Source organism: Hibiscus syriacus, unplaced genomic scaffold (genome assembly GCF_006381635.1).
Source record: "Hibiscus syriacus cultivar Baekdansim isolate YM2019G1 unplaced genomic scaffold, ASM638163v2 tig00110123_pilon, whole genome shotgun sequence".
In the NCBI taxonomy this organism is placed as follows: Eukaryota; Viridiplantae; Streptophyta; class Magnoliopsida; order Malvales; family Malvaceae; genus Hibiscus; species Hibiscus syriacus.
Window position 1 is genome coordinate 2,268,084 of NW_024062599.1, and position 22,243 is coordinate 2,290,326.

The window sequence follows — 22,243 nt, forward strand, 5'->3', positions numbered from 1 at the left end:
TGATTCTTAGAATCAAATACTCTTGAGGGATATTAGATGTTTTAAGTAACTAAACAAAAGAAAATTAGTATGGATAGGTAAATAATGGTATTGTATGGTATAAACATACCGAAATTTGACCCCATTTGGGTGATTTTTGTGCTGAAAACTGCAAATTTTGGGCATGGGTATCGGTACTGATAGAACAGTATCAATACTATAAGCTTGAAACCAATAGAATTTGTTGAATAGTATCGATACCTATTAAAGTGTGTTAGAGTATTATTAGTTTGTTATTAGTTTGTTATGGGTTGTTATTAGCTGGTTATTAGTTTGTTATGTTGGTTACTTGAGCTATATAAGTCATACTTGTATTAGGTTGTATGCAGTGTATTTCTTCAATGTTCAATAAAGAATTCATTATGTCATCTCTCTATCTTTAAGTTTCCTCCTTCATTTGTTATCTCAGTCCATATCTTTCATCACTCTCAGCCTCCATGGCAGCATTCTCACATGGTATCATTTGCCAATGATCTTGTGGCCATCTCTCTTCCGCTTCATTACGATTCAGTTACACGTAGAACCTCATCCCCTGCCAAACCTAACTCTCAACGTAGAACCTCATCCCCTACCAAACCCATAGTTGTTTCTTTGAATTGAAGAAGAAAAGAACAGCCTTTGACGGTTCTCGAAACCAATTCAACATCATGGAAGCATCACAATCTCGGAGGGTTTTCGTGAAGCTGATGAAGATTTTTGCCATGAAGCCCCATTACCCCATTTCAAGAGCATCTCCTTCGATGTATCTCTTGCAAACGCGCCTCTTCAGCGATAGTAGACGACCCATCAGAGAAAACGAACCCATCGGTTTTAATGGCAATGAGAACGATGATGAGGTTCCTCAACGTATCCCCAATAGGCCCTTAAGGGATCAAAGGCCTTTTAATATCTCTTCTCGAGAAAACAAAGGAACCAACTTTCAGCACTCCACGACCAGATTTGCTTTCGATTCTATAAAGAAGAGAGAAGATTCTCAATCTGATGTGAATTTCCTGGAAAGGTTCAAGCTTGGGCTTGATAACAAGAGAGAAAAAATGCCCTCAGATTCATAAGCTATAAATAGGAAAGAGCATGAAGAAAAGGTTCCCCCACCACACGATGCTGATGAGATTTTCAAGAAAATGAAAGAAAATTGTCTTATCCCGAATGTTGTAGCCATGCTTGATGGTCTATGTAAAGATGGGCTTATCCAGAAAGCAATGAAGCTTTTCGGATTAATGAGGGAAAAGGGTACAATTCCGGAAGTTGTTATATACACAGCTGTTATTGATGGCTTCTGCAAAGCACACAAACTTGACGATGCAAAGAGAATTTTCAGGAAGATGCTATCCAAAGGTGTGGTTCCCAATGTCTTTAGTTATAGTGTTCTGATTCAAGGATTGTATAAATGTAATCACTTGGATGATGCTATTGAGTTTTGTTTGGAAATGCTTGACGCCGGCCATTCTCTAAATGTCATCACTTTTGTGGGCTTGGTTGAGCATTAAGTTTCTCAAATAGTTGTGGGTATGTTGCTGAGTATTCCAGTAAACATAATTTTGATATTGAATAGTCCACTGCCAAATAAATAAAGAAAGAGAAAATGGACATGGTCAGTTGTTCAAGGAGAGGTAAACACATCGATACTGATCAGAAAAAAATGGAAAAGAAAGGAAGAATGATTCCAGTACATTTTCAAACAACACATGTACAGTTAGCTGATCATATGTTCAAGGAAAGGAATATGCCAAGTAATTGATCAAGCCAATGCCAGCTTTCAAAAGCTGTGAAAAAAAGTTATAGAAGAAGTAAAGAACTCAATACCAGCACATGCTCAATCTTATTGAAGAAGATCAAGAAGCTGAAAAAGTTGGGTGAATAAATGTTGTGTGGATGGGAAAGAAGAAAGAAGCAGTGAGTTTGTTGTTCGGATACTGTCAAATGATTGGTACACTGATGCAATCACTAGCTGAAAACAAATTTTTTTTTTCTCAAGATGGTTTAGAAGGAAAGAAGAGCGGGGTGAATGTTAGAGTATTATTAGTTTGTTATTAGTTTGTTATGGGTTGTTATTAGCTGGTTATTAGTTTGTTATGTTGGTTACTTGAGCTATATAAGTCATACTTGTATTAGGTTGTATGCAGTGTATTTCTTCAATGTTCAATAAATACTTCATTCTGTCATCTCTCTATCTTTAAGCTTCCTCCTTCATTTGTTATCTCAGTCCATATCTTTCATCACTCTCAGCCTCCATGGCAGCATTCTCACAAAGTGGTATCGATACCAAGAGGGGAGTATCGATACCATGAAGATGGTATCGATACCATTGAACATCGAATGCAAAAGTGGTATCAGTACTATGATAGAGTATCAATACCATAGCATAGTAGTATCGATACCATGATGGGGGTATCTATTCTAGTGAACCAGAAATGTTAAAAATATATTGATATTGTTATAGAAGGTTAATAATATGTACTCTTGAATAACTTTTGAGTATAATTGTTAGGTAATATACTAACAATTGATATTGTACATGTATTTAATGGATGCTTAAGTAGATCGAAATCAGGCTCCTAAGTCAAGCAAAACTAAAGGCAAAGGCAAACTATCGGAGTAATCAACTTTGCATTTTGGGTATAATTGCGAGGCAATCCAAGTGAGTGCATTTAATTATGTATGTATATGCTATAATAGTCATAGTGGTTTGAATTATTGATGTATGATGGTGATTACCAAATGATAAGAAATTCATACTAAGTGTATGAATTTCCATATAAGGCACTTCGTGTGCTAACATGATAAGGAATTCATACTAAGTGTATGAATTTCCATATAGGTCGCTTCATGTGCTAACATGATAAGAAATTCATACTAAGTGTATGAATTTCCATATAGGGCACTTCGTGCGCTAACATTGTAAGCAATTCATACTAAGGGTATGAATTTCCATATAGGGTACTTCATGTGCTAACATGATAAGAAATTTATACTAAGTGTATAAATTTCCATATAGGGCACTTCGTGTGCTAACATGATAATGAATTCATACTAAGTGTATGAATTTCCATACAGAGCACTTCATGTGCTAACATGATAAGGAATTCATACTAAGTGTATGAATTTCCATATAGGGCACTTCGTGTGCTAACATGATAATGAATTCATACTAAGTGTATGGATTTCCATATAGGGCACTTCGTGTGCTAACATGATTAGGAATTCATATTAAGTATATGAATTTCCATATTGGGCACCTTGTGTGCTAAAATGATAAGAAATTCATACTAAGTGTATGAAATTCCATATGAAAAATGTGTGTATAAACATAAGAACTTTATAATAAGAAAATGGATCTTTATATTGGTAATAAGTATCCAAATCACGTAGATTATAGAAATGGTTAAGAAATGACGATATTAACTTTACAGATATAAACCATAGAATGTATAATGATTGAAAGGGTTAATTTATATTATGAATGATTATTATAGTAGAAACGAATCTAAAATAAAAGATTAATATGCCTAGCTATGCAATTGACAGAAATGTGTCATTTATGTCAGTTAGATGAAAGGCTAAGTGCCTTTAAGGCCTAACTATGCAATTGGAAATAATGTGTCAATTATGCCATTAGATGAACGGATAAATACCGTTGAGTAAAAGGATAATGGTCTAACTGTGCAATTGATAGAAAGGTGTCAATTATACCAGTTAGATGAACGGATAAATATTGTTGAGTAAAAGGATAATGGTAAACACTGTTGAGTAAAATATGAAAGGTTAAACAATGTTGAGTAAAAGAATAATGGACTATCTATGTATTGGACATAAAAGTGTCAAATATGCAAGTTAAATAAAAAAACTGAATACCTTTGGGCAAAAGAGTAAAGGAATTTTAATGTAAGGTGATATGAATGTCATATAAGTGATATGAAGGGATGATATATATATATACATAGTACAACAATGTATAATTGTTATGAAAAAATGTTATAAAGGAAAACAAAAACAGAACATAATGGGCATGAAAGGATACCTAAATGAAAATAGTATCTAAGGTGCTTCCATAATGGTTATAATAGATACATGATCAATTAGCACCTTGGTGCAATACATGTATATTACTTTCACATTTAATGTACACCGGTCAAATAAAGAATAAAGGGGAAAATATACAATAAAGGGGAAAATATACAAAAAGGAGAAGTAGGATGGTATGAAAGAATTATGGTTTAATAGAGAAGGGCTTAACTGGTTCTTATTAATGATGAAATTAAATTCTTCGTTTAGTATTCATAAGATATTGTCGTATAATTTGTAATATTCATGCAGTATTCATAAGATATTGTCATATAATTTGTAATATTCATGAAGTATAATGGCGTAGGGAGTGTAGCAGTAACAACAACTTTTATCAATTAAAGGTTGACACATCAGTAACATTGAGACAATCTTAATAATATAGGAACTTTATTGGCATGTAATTAAACTATGTTAAATATTTTGCAATGTACTTAATTGATAGTTTTAGTATGTTGCCTTTATAAATATCATATCTTGTAGCTGATCAAATTAAAACAAATGTTTACGGGTTTTCTAATGACAAATAGTTTTATAAAGTGATGTGACCTCTGTATCTCATGTACGGAAAGGTATACGGGATATGGGTGTTACATTTATTGGTATCAGAGCTACATGTTTTGTCGATTCTCAACCGAAATTGAGTTCAATTAAAATGAGAAAAAGGGGATTACATGCCATTAAGATTGTCAAAGTTGCTGATATAATGTCATTAAAGTATAATTTATGACACTCCTTACTAACTGAAATGTTATTACTATGTATGTTCTAATAAATGTTAGAATCCTCTAACTCGCGTAGAGTGGTGGAACAAGAGATGAGAGAAGTAACTGGTAGCGAAAGTTATGAGGCTAATAGTGAGCAACCAGTTCCATCTAAAAATGCTAGTGCGTCTGCCCATCAAGGGTTGTAGGTACCAGAGTATGGAGCTTTTATACAAGCTCTCAACTCTATGTTGACTTGTTTTCAACCTCCTTCACCTCCCCCTGCTCCTTCAACACCAAGGATGTTGATCCCAAAAGAGCTGAAGAGCTTGGGAGCTCCAGAGTTCCGGGGAGAAGAGGGTGAATGTCCTATGGAGGATACTTATGGTTAAATGATGTTATAATAATGCTAAAAAATCTTCACTGTTTGGATTCAAAAAAGTTTGATAGAGTTGTATCTTTACATAGAGGATCGGCTCGAGTTTGGTGGTCAAATACTACGATGTATGCACCACTAGATCAAGTGACCTGGCAATTCTTCCCGGGAAGAATTCAAGAACAAGTATGTGGGTGAACAGTTCAAACGAGCAATGTTGTTAAAGTTTCTAAATATGAAACAAGGTGATCGAGCAGTACACTAGTACGAGGCTGAGTATAATAAGTTGAGCCGTTTTGCTACGGAGGTGGTTCCAAATGACAAGGCTCTACGTGAATGGTTTATTGAGGGGTTGAGACCAAAATTAAAGGAAATGATTTTTCTTTGAGTTTACCTAACTTGTAAGAAGTTATTAATCGAGCCAAAGCTATCGAGAAAGCTTAAGAGGAGACATTAGCAGCGGAACATAGTTTACATATGGGGAAAAGGGTTAGAATTCCTTCAACTCCCCATTATGTTAAGAGAGGTAAGGGCTCAAGTTCGAGAGATACGGACCGACCAAGAGGGTTCTACTACAACTTCACATAAAATAAACAGTCTGATTCGGTTGCTGCTAGCTCGAGTAGAGCAGTTGGAGAAAGAATTGTATGTTAGACCTGTGAAAGAGTGAATCAGGGAGTATGCAGACTTCTTAGTGGAGCTTGCTTCCAATGTGGTGACACTGGTCACTTTACTCAAAATTGTCTAAAGAAATTTGGAGACAATTTAGTGCAATCTGAAATATATGTGGCAACCTCTAATAGAAACAGAGGAAGTGGAAGATCAAGGGGATGAAATGAATCATTGTAGCGACAAGAGACTCGGGGAGTCGCCAGAATCTATAATATTATGACCATTGAGGATCGGGATGATCCAAAAATTTTAACAGGTACTTTACATCTTTTGATGAACCTGTATTGGTATTACATGACCTTTGATCTATGCCCTCATACATTAGTACAAGGTTGGCTAGAGCTAGAGGAATTCCTGTAGAACCAATTTTGAGTAAAATGATAGCCGTAAACCTTAATTGGTCATGATACAAATGTGAGTGAAAAGGTAGTATGCAATTACTAAAGATTCCAGGGGCTATGTTCTTGGTAAATTTGATGGAAGTATCAATTGATGAATTAAGATCATTGCTTAAAGTGATATTGATAATGATTGTGAAGAGAATGATGTCAGAAATATATATATATAGCTTTTCTGGTTAATGTGATAGATATTTAATTATTTAAAGGATTGAACATGCTTTTATGATTTAGTATCAAATGATCTAAGTGAATCAAGAGAATTAAGGGCTCAATTATAAGAATTGCGTGATCAAAATTTATCATTACGAGTATTTTATCATGACAAGTAATTGAGTTATTAGTGAAAAGAAAGATAAATCTATAAGGTATAAGAATGATCCTGAAGAGGGAATTATTGGGGCTTGTTGGTTACTATCGAAGGTTAGTAAAGAACTTATCGACATTAGCCTTGTTGCTAACTAGGTTTTTAAAGAATATATTCTTTTTAAGATAGTACATATGTTAACTATACATTTACGTGAAAATAAGAGTTAACGAATTGGGTTGGTGACCTAGTTTCAATAGAGCTAGCACGAAAATCAAAATTTGATAAGAAGGGAATCACGAAAAAGAATCAGTACCGACTCGGACTAGAGAAAATCCAGAGATTCTGTAGCAAAATGATCCCTCTAGTGATAGTATTGTGGTAAACGCACAAGATATTTAAAATTCGAGGACAAATTTTTCTTAAGGGGAGAATTACTTAGGTTGCACACACAGCTCCAATATATAAATTCATAAACTTATTATGAACTACTTAGGTTGCACACACAGTTCCAATATAGAAATTCATAAACATATTATGAATTTCTTAGTTTTGCACAAACAGTGCCCATACGGAAATTCATAAACTCATTATGAATTTCTTAGTTTTGAACACACAGTGCCCATACGGAAATTCATAAACTCATTATGAATTTCTTAATTTTGCACATACAGTGCCCATACGAAAATTCATAAACTTATTATGAATTTCTTAGTTTTGCACACACAGTCTCCATACGGAAATTCAAAAACTTATTATGAATTTATTACTTTTGCACACACAATGCCCATACGGAAATTCAAAAACTTATTATGAATATCTTAGTTTTGCACACACAGTGCCCATACGGAAATTCATAAACTTATTATGAATTTCTTAGTTTTGCACACACAATGCTCATACGGAAATTCATAAACTTATTATGAATTTCTTAGTTTTGCCCACATAGTGCCCATACAAAATTCATAAACTTATTATGAATTCCTTAGTTTTGCACACACAGTGCCCATACGGAAATTCATAAACTTATTATGAATTTCTTAGTTTGCACATATAGTACCTTCGGTAATCACCATACATACATTAAGCAACATGTATCTATGACTATTACAACATATAAGTACATAATAAATGCACTCACTTGGCTTGTCTCATTATTATATCCCAAAACGCAAATCTGATTACTCAACTACTTTGCCTTTGCCTTTCGTTTTGCTTGACTCTGGAGCTTGATTTCGATCTACTCAAGCATCCATTAAAGACACGTACAATATCAAATGTTAGTATATTCCCTAACATTTATATTTACACAATACTCAAAAGTACTATTATTAAATTTTCTATAACAATCTCAGCCTATCTTAAAATTTCTGGCTCTATAGTATCGGTACCCCTACCATGGTATCGATACTTCTATACTATGGTACCGATACTCTATTATGGTATCGATACTCTATTACGATATCGATACCATTTCTGCATTCTGTAATCAATGGTATTGATACCTTCCTCATAGTATCGATACTCACCTTAGTATCGATACTAATTGCATTAGTATCGATAATGTTCAGCTGATTTCTTCCAATTTAATCTTATAGTATCGGTACTGTTCTTCCAGTACCGATACCCTTACCCAAATTTTCCATTTTCAGCCCGATGTTTACCCAAATTTGGCCAATTTTCCCTTATTTTTACCTCCAACAACACTATCAAACTCTTCTTTACTTATCTCGACTAACTTTCCCTCATTTAACTTCTTATAATATCTACAATCTCTAAAGAACACTTTAATCCAAGATTCATACCACTTTTTCTAACATGTTTTTAAACCCATCCAATGCTTCTAATCTCTTATTTACTTCTTTGACAAGTCAAATATGTAATACCCCAAATAATAGGTCAATGATTGATTTGAAACAATTGAAAATTTGGAGGACTAAATTATGTAATTGGTAAAGTATAAGAAATGAATTAAGTAAGACTAATTTTGTAAGAGATAGTTTATTAAAAGGGCATTTTGGTCTTTTAGGTAAAATAAATTTAAAACCCATTTAAATTAGGGATTTAAGAAAAGAAGAAATGAAAACACTTATTTTCTCTTCTTCTTCTTTTTCCCGTGGGTGAGAGTGTTCCTCCATGGTTTAAGGTAAGCTTAATTTACTCATGTTTTCGGTTGATTTTGGTTGGTTCTTGTAACCTTAAGTAATAGGTAAGCATAAGGAAATGTTATATGAGATTAAAACTATAAAATGGAGGAAATATTAGAGATTCAAGAAAATGGGTTTTAAAATGATATGTTGATATAAGTGTATATTGATGTTTATTGGTAGAATTGACTTGTCAAAGTAGTAAATAAGAGATTAGAAGCATTGGATGAGTTTAAAAACAAGTTAGAAATTTTGGTGTGATTCTTATAATCAAATACTCTTGAGGGATATTAGATGTTTTAAGTAACTAAACAAAAGAAAGTTAGCATGGATAGGTAAATAAGAGTTTAATGGTATTGTATGGTATAAACATACCAAAATTTAACCCCATTTGGGTGATTTTATGAAAACTGAAAATTCTGAGCATGGATATCGGTACTGATAGAACAATACCAATACTATCGGCTTGAAACCAATAAAATCTATTGAGTAGTATCGATACCTATTAAAGTGGTATCGGTACCAAGAAGGGACTATCGATCCCATTGATCATCGAATGAAAAGTGGTATCAGTACTGTGATAAAGTATCGATACCATATCATAGTAATATCAATACCATGATGGGGGTATTGATACTAGTGAACCAAAAATGTTAAAAATATGTTGATATTGTTATAGAAGGTTAATAATATGTACTCTTGAATAACTTTTGAGTATAATTGTTAGGTACTATACTAAAATTTATATTGTACATGTATTTAATGGATGCTTGAGTAGATCGAAATCAAGCTCTTGAGTCACGAAAAGCTAAAGGCAAATGCAAAGTATCGGAGTAATCAACTTTGAATTTTGGGTATAATTGCAAGGCAATCCAGGTGAGTGCATTTAATTATGTACGTATATACTATAATCATAGTGGTATGAATTATTGATGTATGCATGGTGATTACCAAATGATAAGGAATTCATACTAAGTGTTTGTATTTCCATATAGGGCACTTCGTGTGCTAACATGATAAGGAATTCATACTAAGTGTATGAATTTCCATATAGGGCACTTCGTTTGCTAACATGATAAGGAATTCATACTTAGTGTATGAATTTCCATATATGCAGTTCATGTGTTGACATGATAAGGAATTCATACGAAATGTATCAATTTCCATATAGGGCACTTCATGTGCTAACATGGTAAGAAATTCATAGTAAGTGTATGAATTTACATATAGGGTACTTCGTGTGCTAACATGATAAGGAATTCATACTAAGTGTATGAATTTCCATATAGGGCACTTCGTGTGCTAACATGATAAGGAATTCATACTAAGTGTATGAATTTCCATATAGGGCACTTCGTGTGCTAACATGATAAGGAATTTATACTAAGTGTATGAATTTCCATATTGGGCACCTTGTGTGCTAAAATGATTAGAAATTCGTAGTAAGTGCATGAACTTCCATATGAGAAATGTGTGTATAAACATAAGAACTTTATAATAAGGAAATGGATCTTTATATTGGTAATGAGTATGTAAATCACGTAGATTATAGAAATGGTTAAGAAAGGACAATATTAGCATTAAAGATATAAACCATAGAATATATAATGATTGAAAGGGTTAATTTATATTATGAATGATTATTACAGTAGAAACGGGTCTAAAATAAAAGATTAATCGGCCTAACTGTGCAATTGATAGAAAGGTGTCATTTATGTCAGTTGGATAAAAGGCTAAGTGCCTTTACGGCCTAATTGTGCAATTGGCAGAAAGGTGTCAATTATGCCAGTTAGATGAACGGATAAATACTGTTGAGTAAAAGGATAATGACCTAACTGTGCAATTGACAGAAAAGTATCAATTATACCATTTAGATGAACAGTTAAATATCGTTGAGTAAAAGGATAATGGCCTAACTGTGCAATTGATAGAAAGATGTCAATTATGTTGGTTAGATGAATGGGTAAACTGTTGAGTGAAAGATGAAAGGTTAAACAATGTTGAGTAAAAGAATAATGAACTAGCTATGTATTGGACAGAAAAGTGTCAAATAACCAAGTTAAGTAAAAAGCTAAATACCTTTGGGCAAACGAGTAAAGGAATTTTAATGTAAGGTGATATGAATAGCATATAAGTGATATGAAGGGATGATATACATATATATATATATATATATATATATACATAATACAATAATGCATAATTGTTATGCTTGGATGTTATAAAGGAAAACGTAAAGAGAACACAATGGGCATGAAATAATACCTAAATGAAAATACAAAATGGTGTATTAACAATATTTAAGGTGCTTCCATAATGGTTATAATAGATACATGATCAATTAGCACCTTGGTGCAATACATGAATAGTACTTTCATTTAATTTACACCGGGCAAATAAAGAATAAAGGGTAAGTATGATGGTATGAAATAATTATGGTTTAATTGAGAAGGGCTTAATTGGTTCTTATGAATGATGAAATTAAATTCTTCGTTTAGTATTCATAATATAATGTCGTATAATTTGTAATATTCATGCAATATTATGTCTCACTAAGTAAATACTTAACATGTGTTTATTACACACGTAGGTAAAGTTAAAGATTAATGGCGTAGGGAGTGTAGAAGTAACAACAACTTTCATCAATTAAAGGTTGACACATCAGTAACATTATGACAATCTTATTCATATAGGAACTTTATTGGCATGTAATTAAACTATAGTAAATATTTTGCAATGTACTTAATTGATAGTTTTAGTATGTTGCTTTTATAAATATCATATCTTGTAGTTGATCAAATTGAAACAAGTTTTTACGGGTTTTCTAATGACAAATAGTTTTATAAAGTGATGTAACCTATGTATCTCGCGTATGGAAAGGTATACGGGATATGGGTGTTACAAAATATACTAGTAAACATCAATAAAAACTCATGTCTTAACTTATTATTCAAAAAATCATTTTCCTAAATCTCAAATATTTCATCCATCTCTTAGTTTTAATCTTATTTGACCCTTCCTTAAGCCTCTATAATACTCAATGATTCAAAAACCAACCAAAAACAAAAGGAAAAACTAGCCAAATAAAACCTTACCTTTAGCTATGGAGGAGAGCTCTTCCACGGGAAAGAAGAAGAAAAGAGAGATGGCTTTTGTTTACTTACTTTCCCCTTACTTTAATATCTTACTAAAAAAATGAATTTTAAATTCATTTACCTTTAAAGGACCAAAATACCCTCTTATTCATCTATTGATACAAATTAGTCTAAAACACTATTCGAAATCATTTTCTTAGTTTTATCTTTTATTCAAATAAATCCTCAAATTTTTAAATCTTTCCAATAAAGTCACTGACCTGATATTTGGGGTATTATACAGAAAATATGTTATTTATGACGAAAATTATTTTTGTCACTTTTGAAATGAGTAATTGTGACTTTTTTTATTTGGTCACTCTTTAGATAATAATTGTGACAACTTTGAAGTTTATAAAAAGTAATTCTTCACCAATAGTGTTTTATTGTGACAAAAGCAAGTTGTAATTGTCAATTAGTCACTAATATAATGATCGAATTGGCGCCAACTAAATTATCGTGAGAAAAAAATATAATAGTGACAATATATTAAGTAGTCACTATTATTATTCATAATTGTGACGAAAACATTTTTCACTAGTCTTAGTTGGTGATTCTGATGACAATTGTTTTTGTCACTAGTTTTTAATTGGTGATTTCCGATGAAAAATTATTTTTGTCACTATTGAAGTGAATAGTTGTGTCCTAGTTCTATTTGGTCACTAATAAAATGCTTGAGTTGAGGTCAATTTTTATTTACCAGGAAATGATTTAATAGTTATAACATATTAAGTGTATTCATAATTGTGAAAATAACATTTTTTACTACTAAGTTTACCATTTTATAATGGTATAATTGTGTCATTCTTAAATTTTGCCACAAGTATCGTTGCAAGAGTAAATGTTTTTACTGGAAAACTGATAGTAACTATTAGTAATTTTGTCAAAAATATTAAACTTTTGGTGACAGAAATTTTGTATGAAACTATTAATAAAAATAATTGTGATATATTTTTAATTCATCACTATTATAATAATAACTATGATGATTATATATTTTTTTAAATAATTAAATTCTCACTATAAATATATAATTGTGACACAAATTACACCATCATAAAAATTTTGACAATATTAGAATACGTAAATTGGCGAGAAATGATACGAAAGTGACGACATATAACATGATCACTATTGTTTTATATTTATCACTTAAATTTTTACTTTTTGTTGTGATAAATACTGACATCAATAATAATCAAAATTGTTGTTAAGATAAACTAGTCTGTGAAAAGGTAAATTTTTTTATTAGTCTCTGTACTATGTGCAAATTGTGGGTTTAGTTATTATGCTCTAATTTTCTGAATTTTAGTTTGTATACATTTTAAAATTTTAAATTTCAATAACAATTCAAATTGTACATTGACTATATAACTAATAAAATTAATTTAATTGTTTAAATATATTATTTTATATTATTATAAATTTTATTTTTTATTAACTAAAAAAATGGCCGATGATACTATAAGCTTGACATTGCCACTTATTTTTCTATTATGATTAGTTTTTTCTTTCAAAAAAATTAATTAGTTTTTATATGTAATTTATGATCGTTATTAGTATATATGTGAATTTTGCAAACACTAGTTAAATATTAGTATTGTTTTTAATTTAAGACTTTCACCACAAGGGATAATATATTTTCAAATATTTTATTTTATTTTTAAAATATAATTTATGAACACTTATTATTATTTTAGATTTAAATCTTAATATTTAATTGAGTATATTTTAAAAGCAACCATATTTTTTTATATTTATATTCCACAAACGTATTTTGTATGACAAATCATAGAAAATTTAATTGAATATTATTATAATAATTTATAATATATATATTTTAAAATAAATAAAATTAGTTCCAACAACAGTTTAACATAAATTTTTCAACAACAAATATTTCTTTCTTAGCATAATGGTTAGGCATTGCACTCTTTTCCTAAAGGTCTATGTTCGATCAACTTAAAAGCCATGAATTGTATTAATTTATCAAAAACTAATATGTGAAACTAACAACCAGTTGATCTAGTTGTATAAGACACTAGATCCAAGGTCGCCCTTGCCTATGTAGTACCCAATCTGAATTAGTTGATTAACAAATTTGATACTAGTGGTTATATAAAAATATAAACATGTGGAGATGCCACATCAGCTGTCATTAACGAGATAACTAACTGATGACAATTATTGCAATGCAAGTTCCTAAAGAAGAAATATGGATACAACTAAAAATGTAATGTCTACTATAATTGATTTCATAATGAATTTTTTTAATTAATCAATTTAGTTATTTAGTTGTGATAAAATATTTGTCACTAATAAGGATAATTAGTGTATAAATATTCTTAATTGTTATTAATCTTTTTGTGTCAAAAAATGTAGCCTACAAAATACAAGTACTTATGATAAAATTAATTAAAGTCCTCACTAATATAATAGTGATGAACAATTGGTCACTAAAAAATTACTTTAGTGTGATAATATTGTTAGTCACATAATATATTTTCAATGTCAAACAAATTTATCACAATTTCTATTGATAAAATATCAAACATTTGGTCACTAAAAAAATACTTAGTGTGACAATATTGATGGTCACAAGGTATATTTTTAGTGTCAAACAAATTCATTACAATTTATATTGATAACTATGTCGAATAGATGGTCACAAAAAAAAAACAATTGTGACAATTTTTAGAATAACTATCATTGATATAATAGTGACGGAGTTATTAGTGACTACTTAAAATTTTTGTTACTATTCATTTTAGTGTTTAAATTTAATGCTTTTAATTACTATTTGCATTGTCACTAAATGTGCATTTTCTTTCAGTGAGACGAGTGATCTTGAGCCATGACCATGGAATATTTGTATGTCTTAAAAATGTGTTGGCCGAATCAACCCATGATCGTATATGTTCTCTATTTAACTTATTCTATCATACCTCTGCAGGTCCATCAAGGTTATCATGGAAACAACGAATCAACAATTTATCATAATTCAAATAACTCCATCTTTCTACAAGGTATTGTGATATGAATATTGTCGTAACCGTCTTTTGGTTGGGCCCAAACTTGGGCTTCGACTTGGATTAAATGAATTGGAGTCGCCACCGATCATTTATTAAAAATAAATGGGTTGATCGGATACCCTATTTCTTACCTGATCTGCGTCTTACCAGAGATGTGTCGGATTCGGGAGTCGGTTACAGTCAAGGAAGGGCTAGCACCCTTGAACTGCCCTTTCGGTACTGTGTAATTTCCAGTTGTCTTTAATTAAGAAAATTGAAGGTTAAATTAAAAGGTAAAATATTGATTCAAATTGCTTACCACTGATTGTTTGAAGTTCTCTCAAAAAGCCAAGGAAAGGGTTAGGTAATGAAAGTAATAAAATAGAAAAATAAGGCGAACAAACAAAATAATATAAAAAACAATGTATACAAAAAAAGGAAAGAATGAAATATGACTAAATACAAAATAAGATATGCAAAAGAAAAAAAACGAAAATACAAATAAAGAAAAAGAAGGAAATATAATAAAATATAAATGGATAAAAAATTACACAAAATAAAATAAAATATAAAACAATGAAAATGAAAAAAAGAAAAAATATGCGTAATATACAAATAAAAATAACAGTTATAATAGTAAAAATAGTAATGAAATAATAATGATGAAAATAATAAATAAAATATATATATATATATATGTAGAATATAAAAAATGCATGAAAGATATATAAAAATAAAAAGTAAAAAAAGTAATACATATACGTATATAATAATAAAAAATATAATATAATAGCATAAATAAATAAATAATAATAATAGTAAAAAGTAAAAGGGAGAAATAAATAAAATAAAAATGGAATAAATAATTAATGAATGAAACGAGAAATATATATATTAAAGTATTAAAAAGGAAAAATATCAATAATAGGTAAAATGAATATATATATATATATATATATACATACATAAATACAAAAAAAATAGTAATGATAGAAATAATAAGGATAATATAAGAATAATAATAAAAATAAAATGGTATAAGAGTATAAAAAGAAATAAGTAAATATATACATATATATATAATATAATAATAAAATAATAATATATATATATATAATAAAACGTAATATATAAAAAAAGATTTAAGAATACGAATTGAATTTAACAGGGACCAAATTGAAAGTAAAACGAATTGAGTGGTCGAATTAGAATAACATTGGAGTTTGAGAACCGGATTTGGGGATCAAAATAACAGACTTTTAAAATCGGAGGGACCAAAAGCGGGTTTACCCTGATTTATTACAAAAGCACGAATCTGATATAAACATGGATCAAATGTTTTTTTTAGTTTCATTTTCTCTTCTTCTCTCGCCCGAGAGCAACCCTCCCCATCTCTCTTTTCTCTGCCTTGTTCTTCAGAAATGAAGAACACAGACGACATTTTCCAGAAACCGACCGTTGGCCTCCTCGCGCCGCCTCGCCGCCGCCGTTGAACGGCGACGGCCGCGGTTCATCGGCGGCAAAACCCTTTTTTTTTCTGTTTTCCAAAGCTTTTTAAATCTAGTTTTCAAAAATCGAAATATTTTTTATAAAAAACGAGCCTCGGGGGCTAGATCTACAAAAGAAGATCCCGACCAAGCCCCTCCGTTCATCGGCTAAAATGCTCTTTTTGGGTTTCTTTCGAACCAAAGCTTAACGAAGACACAAGACAAGGAAGAAAAACACGCAAAAGGTCTGGACTTTTTACCTTTCTTTTCGAAATATTTGCATGAAACCTTCGAAAAAAAAATTCTAAATGCTTGGTTGTGTCTTGCTGGTAATTTTGCTTATAACTTTGCTTGTATTCAGTATGAAAAAAATCCCCCTTTTACAATCGATGATTACACGTATTTATACTAGAAAAAAAAACCTATTTTTAGTCTGATTTCCGAGTCCTACTCGATCTCAACTAACGGCTTGTTTGCTATTTTTCCGGTGTCCCAACCATCCACGTTGCTGCGGTTGTTGCATGAGGGATGGAGTGCCTTGAAACTCGGCGCTGGATGCGTGAAAGGAAAGCTGGAGCGGCGTGCGGCGCTGGAATGATGCTGAAGCAATTAGGGTTTTTAGACAAACCCTTATGTGTTATCTGCTACGGACCGTTGGATCTCACTTAGATCCAACGGTCAAGATGCTTGGCGGCTGGATGAGAGGTTGAGAGATTAGGGTTTACACAAACCCTAATCCATACTGGTTTGGGCAGCTGGGTCACTTGGGTCACGTGGGATTTGGGCCATTACTGTTGGGCCTGTAAAAGGAGAAAAAAAATGTAAATAAACTATATATATATTATAACTTATAACATAATATAATATTATATATATGATTGTATTATGATGGACGAATTTAAGTGTCTTCAGTTGGCCCTCTTTGCTCATTATCGTGTAATGAAAATAGAGCAAAGATTAAAAGACACAAATTTCGTCCACATCAACTATCCTTTGTCATAGAGTTGAAATTCGATCATGAAATGACTCCCTTGTCGTGAGGTTGAGTCAAAACTGGAAGATTCTGAGTATGAGTCCTTCGTTGTGAAGTTTGGCTTCGAGTTAGATATCCTCCGTCGTGGAGTTGAAATCTACTCTCGAGCAAATTGTGTTGTTTCGAGTCCAATATCCTTCGTTGTGAAGTTGAAATTGGCTCTGAAATTGTTTACTGACAACCAGCGGTCCCTTCGTCGTGAAGTTGAACTTTCGTTGTCTGGAGTCCAATATCCTTCGTTGTGAAGTTGAAATTGGCCCTGAAATTGTTTATTGACAACCAGCGGTCCCTTCGTTGTGAAGTTGAACTTGCGTTGTCTGGAGTCCAATATCCTTCGTTGTGAAGTTGAAATTGGCCCTGAAATTGTTTATTGACAACCAGCGGTCCCTTCGTCGTGAAGTTGAACTTGCGCTGTCTGGAGTCCAATATCCTTCGTTGCAAAGTTGAAATTGGCTCTGAAATTGTTTATTGACAACCAGCGGTCCCTTCTTCGTGAAGTTGAACTTGCGTTGTCTGGAGTCCAATATCCTTCGTTGTGAAGTTGAAATTGGCCCTGAAATTGTTTATTGACAACCAGCGGTCCCTTCGTCGTGAAGTTGAACTTGCGTTGTCTGGAGTCCAATATCCTTCGTTGCAAAGTTGAAATTGGCTCTGAAATTGTTTATTGACAACCAGCGGTCCCTTCGTCGTGAAGTTGAACTTGCGTTGTCTGGAGTCCAATATCCTTCGTTGTGAAGTTGAAATTGGCTTTGAAATCGTTTATTGACAACCAGCGGTCCCTTCGTCGTGAAGTTGAACTTGCGTTGTCTGGAGTCCAATATCCTTCGTTGTGAAGTTGAAATTGGCTCTGAAATCGTTTATTGACAACCAGCGGTCCCTTCGTCGTGAAGTTGAACTTGCGTTGTCTGGAGTCCAATATCCTTCGTTGTGAAGTTGAAATTGACTCTGGGTAAAACCTGCAAAGATATGCATATATGCAATGGTATGGATGTCATGCTCTTAGGTATGCCTAAAAATGTATGGGCAACATATGTTATTCTGGGCTCTGGAGAGAAATCTTGATTTCCGGTGGCCTGTCGTTGTTGACTCTTGATTTTAAAAGCTTGAAGTTCCGATCTCTGATCTTGAATTCTTCAAATGTCTGAATCTAATGTGCAAATTCTGGTTTTTTTTTTTTGGAGATGCTTCTCAAGCATGCGCATGAGCCTTGATCGGCTCTTGGGTACCTGTACTTTTCAATGAATCTTTGTACAGTAATATGCGATTATCTTTCATAAAAATAAATAAATCATTAGGTTTAAATCTAATTCAAGATGCTCAAAAGGAATTAGAGGAAAGATGGTCTTTATTCATAAGGGAGGAGAAGAATAAACAATACATGGCAAACATTCTAGAAAACGAATACACGATGATGTGTAAATGAACGTCTTAGATCTCGATAATGTGGGCACTTCTGAGCTGAAAAGTCGGTTGGTGACCTTGAATGCAGCCTTTGCCAAAGGACTTTTGAAAATGCGACAACGTTTGGGAGAGTGCGACATTTCTCCGATTTATTGAGTTTGTAGAAGATTCCTGTGCCGGGATGTTTCCACTGTTAATATTCAAATCGCCCTTTCCGGGTTTTCAACTTGGACTCATCCTTGGTTGCAAGACGCCCTTTGCGGGTTTTCATCTTGAACCCACCTTATTTTCTCTTCTTTTATTCTCTTTTCCTCTTTTTTCTTTTCTCAATTTAGGGCGCCCTTTCGGGTTTTCACCCTAACGTTTTTTTTTCCAACTTAGGACGCCCTCTCGGGTTTTCATCCTAAGCGAAGTATTTTTTGACTGCGTCCGAGTTGATGGGATGTGGCAGTTCAGGTCCATCCATTTCAGTCAGGATGAGGGCTCCTCCGGAGAAAGCCTTTTTCACGACATAAGGTCCTTCCCAATTTGGCGTCCATTTTCCTCGGAAATCTTTCTGGACAGGCCAAATTCTTTTTAGCACTAGATCCCCTTCGCGGAATATTCTTGGGCGCACCTTTTTGTCATGTGCTCGGATCATTCATTTCTGATAGATTTGACCATGATGAATGGCTTTCAGTCTTTTTTCATCTATCAGATTAAGCTGATCATATCTGGATTGTGCCCACTCTGCATCATCCAGTTTGACTTCTGACAAGACCCTGAGAGACGAAATCTCGATTCAATGGGTAGCACTGCTCCATTACATAGGCTAGTGAAAATGGAGTGCCCCAGTCGAAGTTCGTACCGAGTTCGATAAGCGAACAAAGCAAAAGGCAACTTCTCATGCCAGTCTTTGTAGTTTCAGTTGTTTTCTCCACTATCTTCTAATATTTTTGTTTGCTGCTTCTACTGCTCCGTTCATCTTTGGTCTGTAAGCAGTGGAATTGTGATGTTTTATGTTGAACTGTTCGCAAGCAGCACTCATCATCTTGTTGTTCAAGTTTGTTGCGTTATCGGTGATAACTCTTTCAGGTAGACCATACCGACATATAATTTCTTTCTTCAGAAACTTGCAAATAGTGGATTGAGTGACACTGGCGTATGACGCAGCCTCTACCCATTTCGTGAAATAGTCAATTGCTACGAGAATGAAACGGTGACCATTCGAAGCCTTCGGATGGATTTGCCCGATAACGTCCATGCCCCACACAGAGAAGGCCATGGTGAAGTCATTACATGAAAGCGGATGGGGTGGGAACATTTATCTTGTCTCCATAAATCTGACATTTATGACATCTCCTAGCATAGTTGATGCAATCGCTTTCCAGAGGACCAAAAATATCCGAATCTCATTATTTGTCTTGACATCATATGCCCATTTGCATGTGCTCCACAAACTCCATCATGTACTTCTTCCACTATCATTTTTGCCTCTTCAGCATCGACGCACCTTAACAGAACTTGATTATGGCTTTTCTTATATAAAACCTCTCTGTCAAGGACGTATCCCGCTGCCAACCTTCTAAGGGTTCTCTTATCGGTTTCGGTGGCTTTTTCTGGATAACTCCGATGCTTGATACTGCAGAATGTCGTAGTACCAAGGCTTAGTATCTTTCACTTCTTCAATTTGGTAACAATGAGCTGGATACTCATACGACTGCATGTTAATTGGCATCATTTCAGACTCCCCGCCATCCTTGAATGTGGCTGCCAAGGTAGCTAAAGCGTCAGCCATTTGATTTTCTTCTCTAGGCACGTAGTGGAAGGTGACTTCGTCGAACTCTTCGAGCAGATCCAACACTAGTTTTCGGTACTCTAAAAGCTTTATATCCTTGGTTTCCCACTCTCCTCGGAGCTAATAGATTACTAAGGCTGAGTCTCCATACACCCGCAAAGTCTTTATATTTTGCCCCAGTGCAGCCCGAATTCCCAAGACACAGGCTTCATATTCTGCCATGTTATTGGTGCAATCAAAGTTCAGTCTGCTGGTAAATGGGTAGTGACTCCCTTCTGGGGAGACTAGAATTGCCCCGATGCCATGTCCTAGTGCATTTGATGCCCCATCGAAGTGCATACTCCAGGAACCGTCCGTTGAAATGCTTGCTTCCTCTAAAGATATGGCCATTAAGTCCTCGTCTGGGAAATCAAAGTCCAGCGGCTCATAGCTCTCATCAGTTCTGCTTGCAAAAAAATCGGATATGGCGCTGCCTTTTACCGCTTTTTGGCTCACGTATTCGATGTCAAATTCAGACAAAAGCATCTGCCATCGGGCTAACCTTCCGGATAGAGCAGGTACACCCATCATGTATTTTAGCGGGTCTAACTTGGAAATCAGCCAAGTGGTGTGATACAACATGTATTGTCGAAGTCTTTTTGTAGCCCATACCAGGGCACAAAAAAACCTTCTCAATAGGAGGATATCGAACCTCGCAATCGGTGAACTTCTTGCTTAAGTAGTAGATGGCTCTTTCCTTCTTCCCAGACTCGTCGTGTTGACCCATAACACACCCCATGGAGTTCTCGAATATGGAGAGATACAAAAACAGAGGTTTTCTGGGATAGGGGACATCAGGACAGGAGTGTGAGACAAGTACTCTTTTACCTTCTCAATGCAAATGACAGTTTTATCCCATGCTCCAGGGCTATTCTTTCGGAGGAGACGAAAGATGGGGTCACATTTGTCGGTTAACTGAGAGATGAACCGAGCTATGTAGTTTAGTCTGCCCAGAAAACCTCGGACTTCTTTTTGGGTATGTGGTGGAGGTAGATTCTGGATAGCCTTAACTTTATCAGGATCGACCTGTATGCCTCTCCTGCTGACTATAAAGCCTAATAGTTTTCTAGATGTTACCCAAAGGTACATTGCTAGGGTTTAGTCTCAGTTGGAACTTTCTCAATCTGGAAGAGCTTCCTCAGATTCTTGACATGTTCATTCTCGGTTTGTGCCTTAACAATCATGTCGTCAACATAAACTTCGATCTTTTTGTGCATCATGTCGTGGAATAGGGTCACCATAGCTCTCTGATATGTTGCCCCCAGCATTCTTTAATCCGAAAGGCATCACTTTGTAACAGAAAGTTCCCCACATTGTGACGAAAGTGGCTTCTCCATGTCTTCGGGATGCATCTTGATCTGATTGTACCCCGAAAATCCATCCATGAATGAAAAGTAGGCGTTCCCGGTGTATTATCCACCAGAGTGTTATGTGGCAGAGGAAAGTTGTCCTTGGGACTGGCCTTATTAAGGTCCCGGTAATTGACACACATGCGTACTTTCCCGTCCTTCTTCGGCACAGGCACTATGTTGGCCACCCATTCAGGGTATTTGGCTACTTGGAGAAAACCGGCATCAAATTGCTTCTTGAGTTCCTCCTTGATCTTAAGGAGCATTTCTGGTCGCATTCTTCTCAGTTTTTGCTGCACAGGTTTGA

At 33.8% G+C, this 22,243-nt stretch overlaps 1 pseudogene; it reads left to right on the forward strand.

The window, feature by feature from the left end:
* The first annotated feature begins 686 nt into the window (after positions 1-686).
* On the forward strand, positions 687-1,604 carry LOC120215570 (annotated as a pseudogene).
* The last annotated feature ends 20,639 nt before the right edge of the window (positions 1,605-22,243 follow it).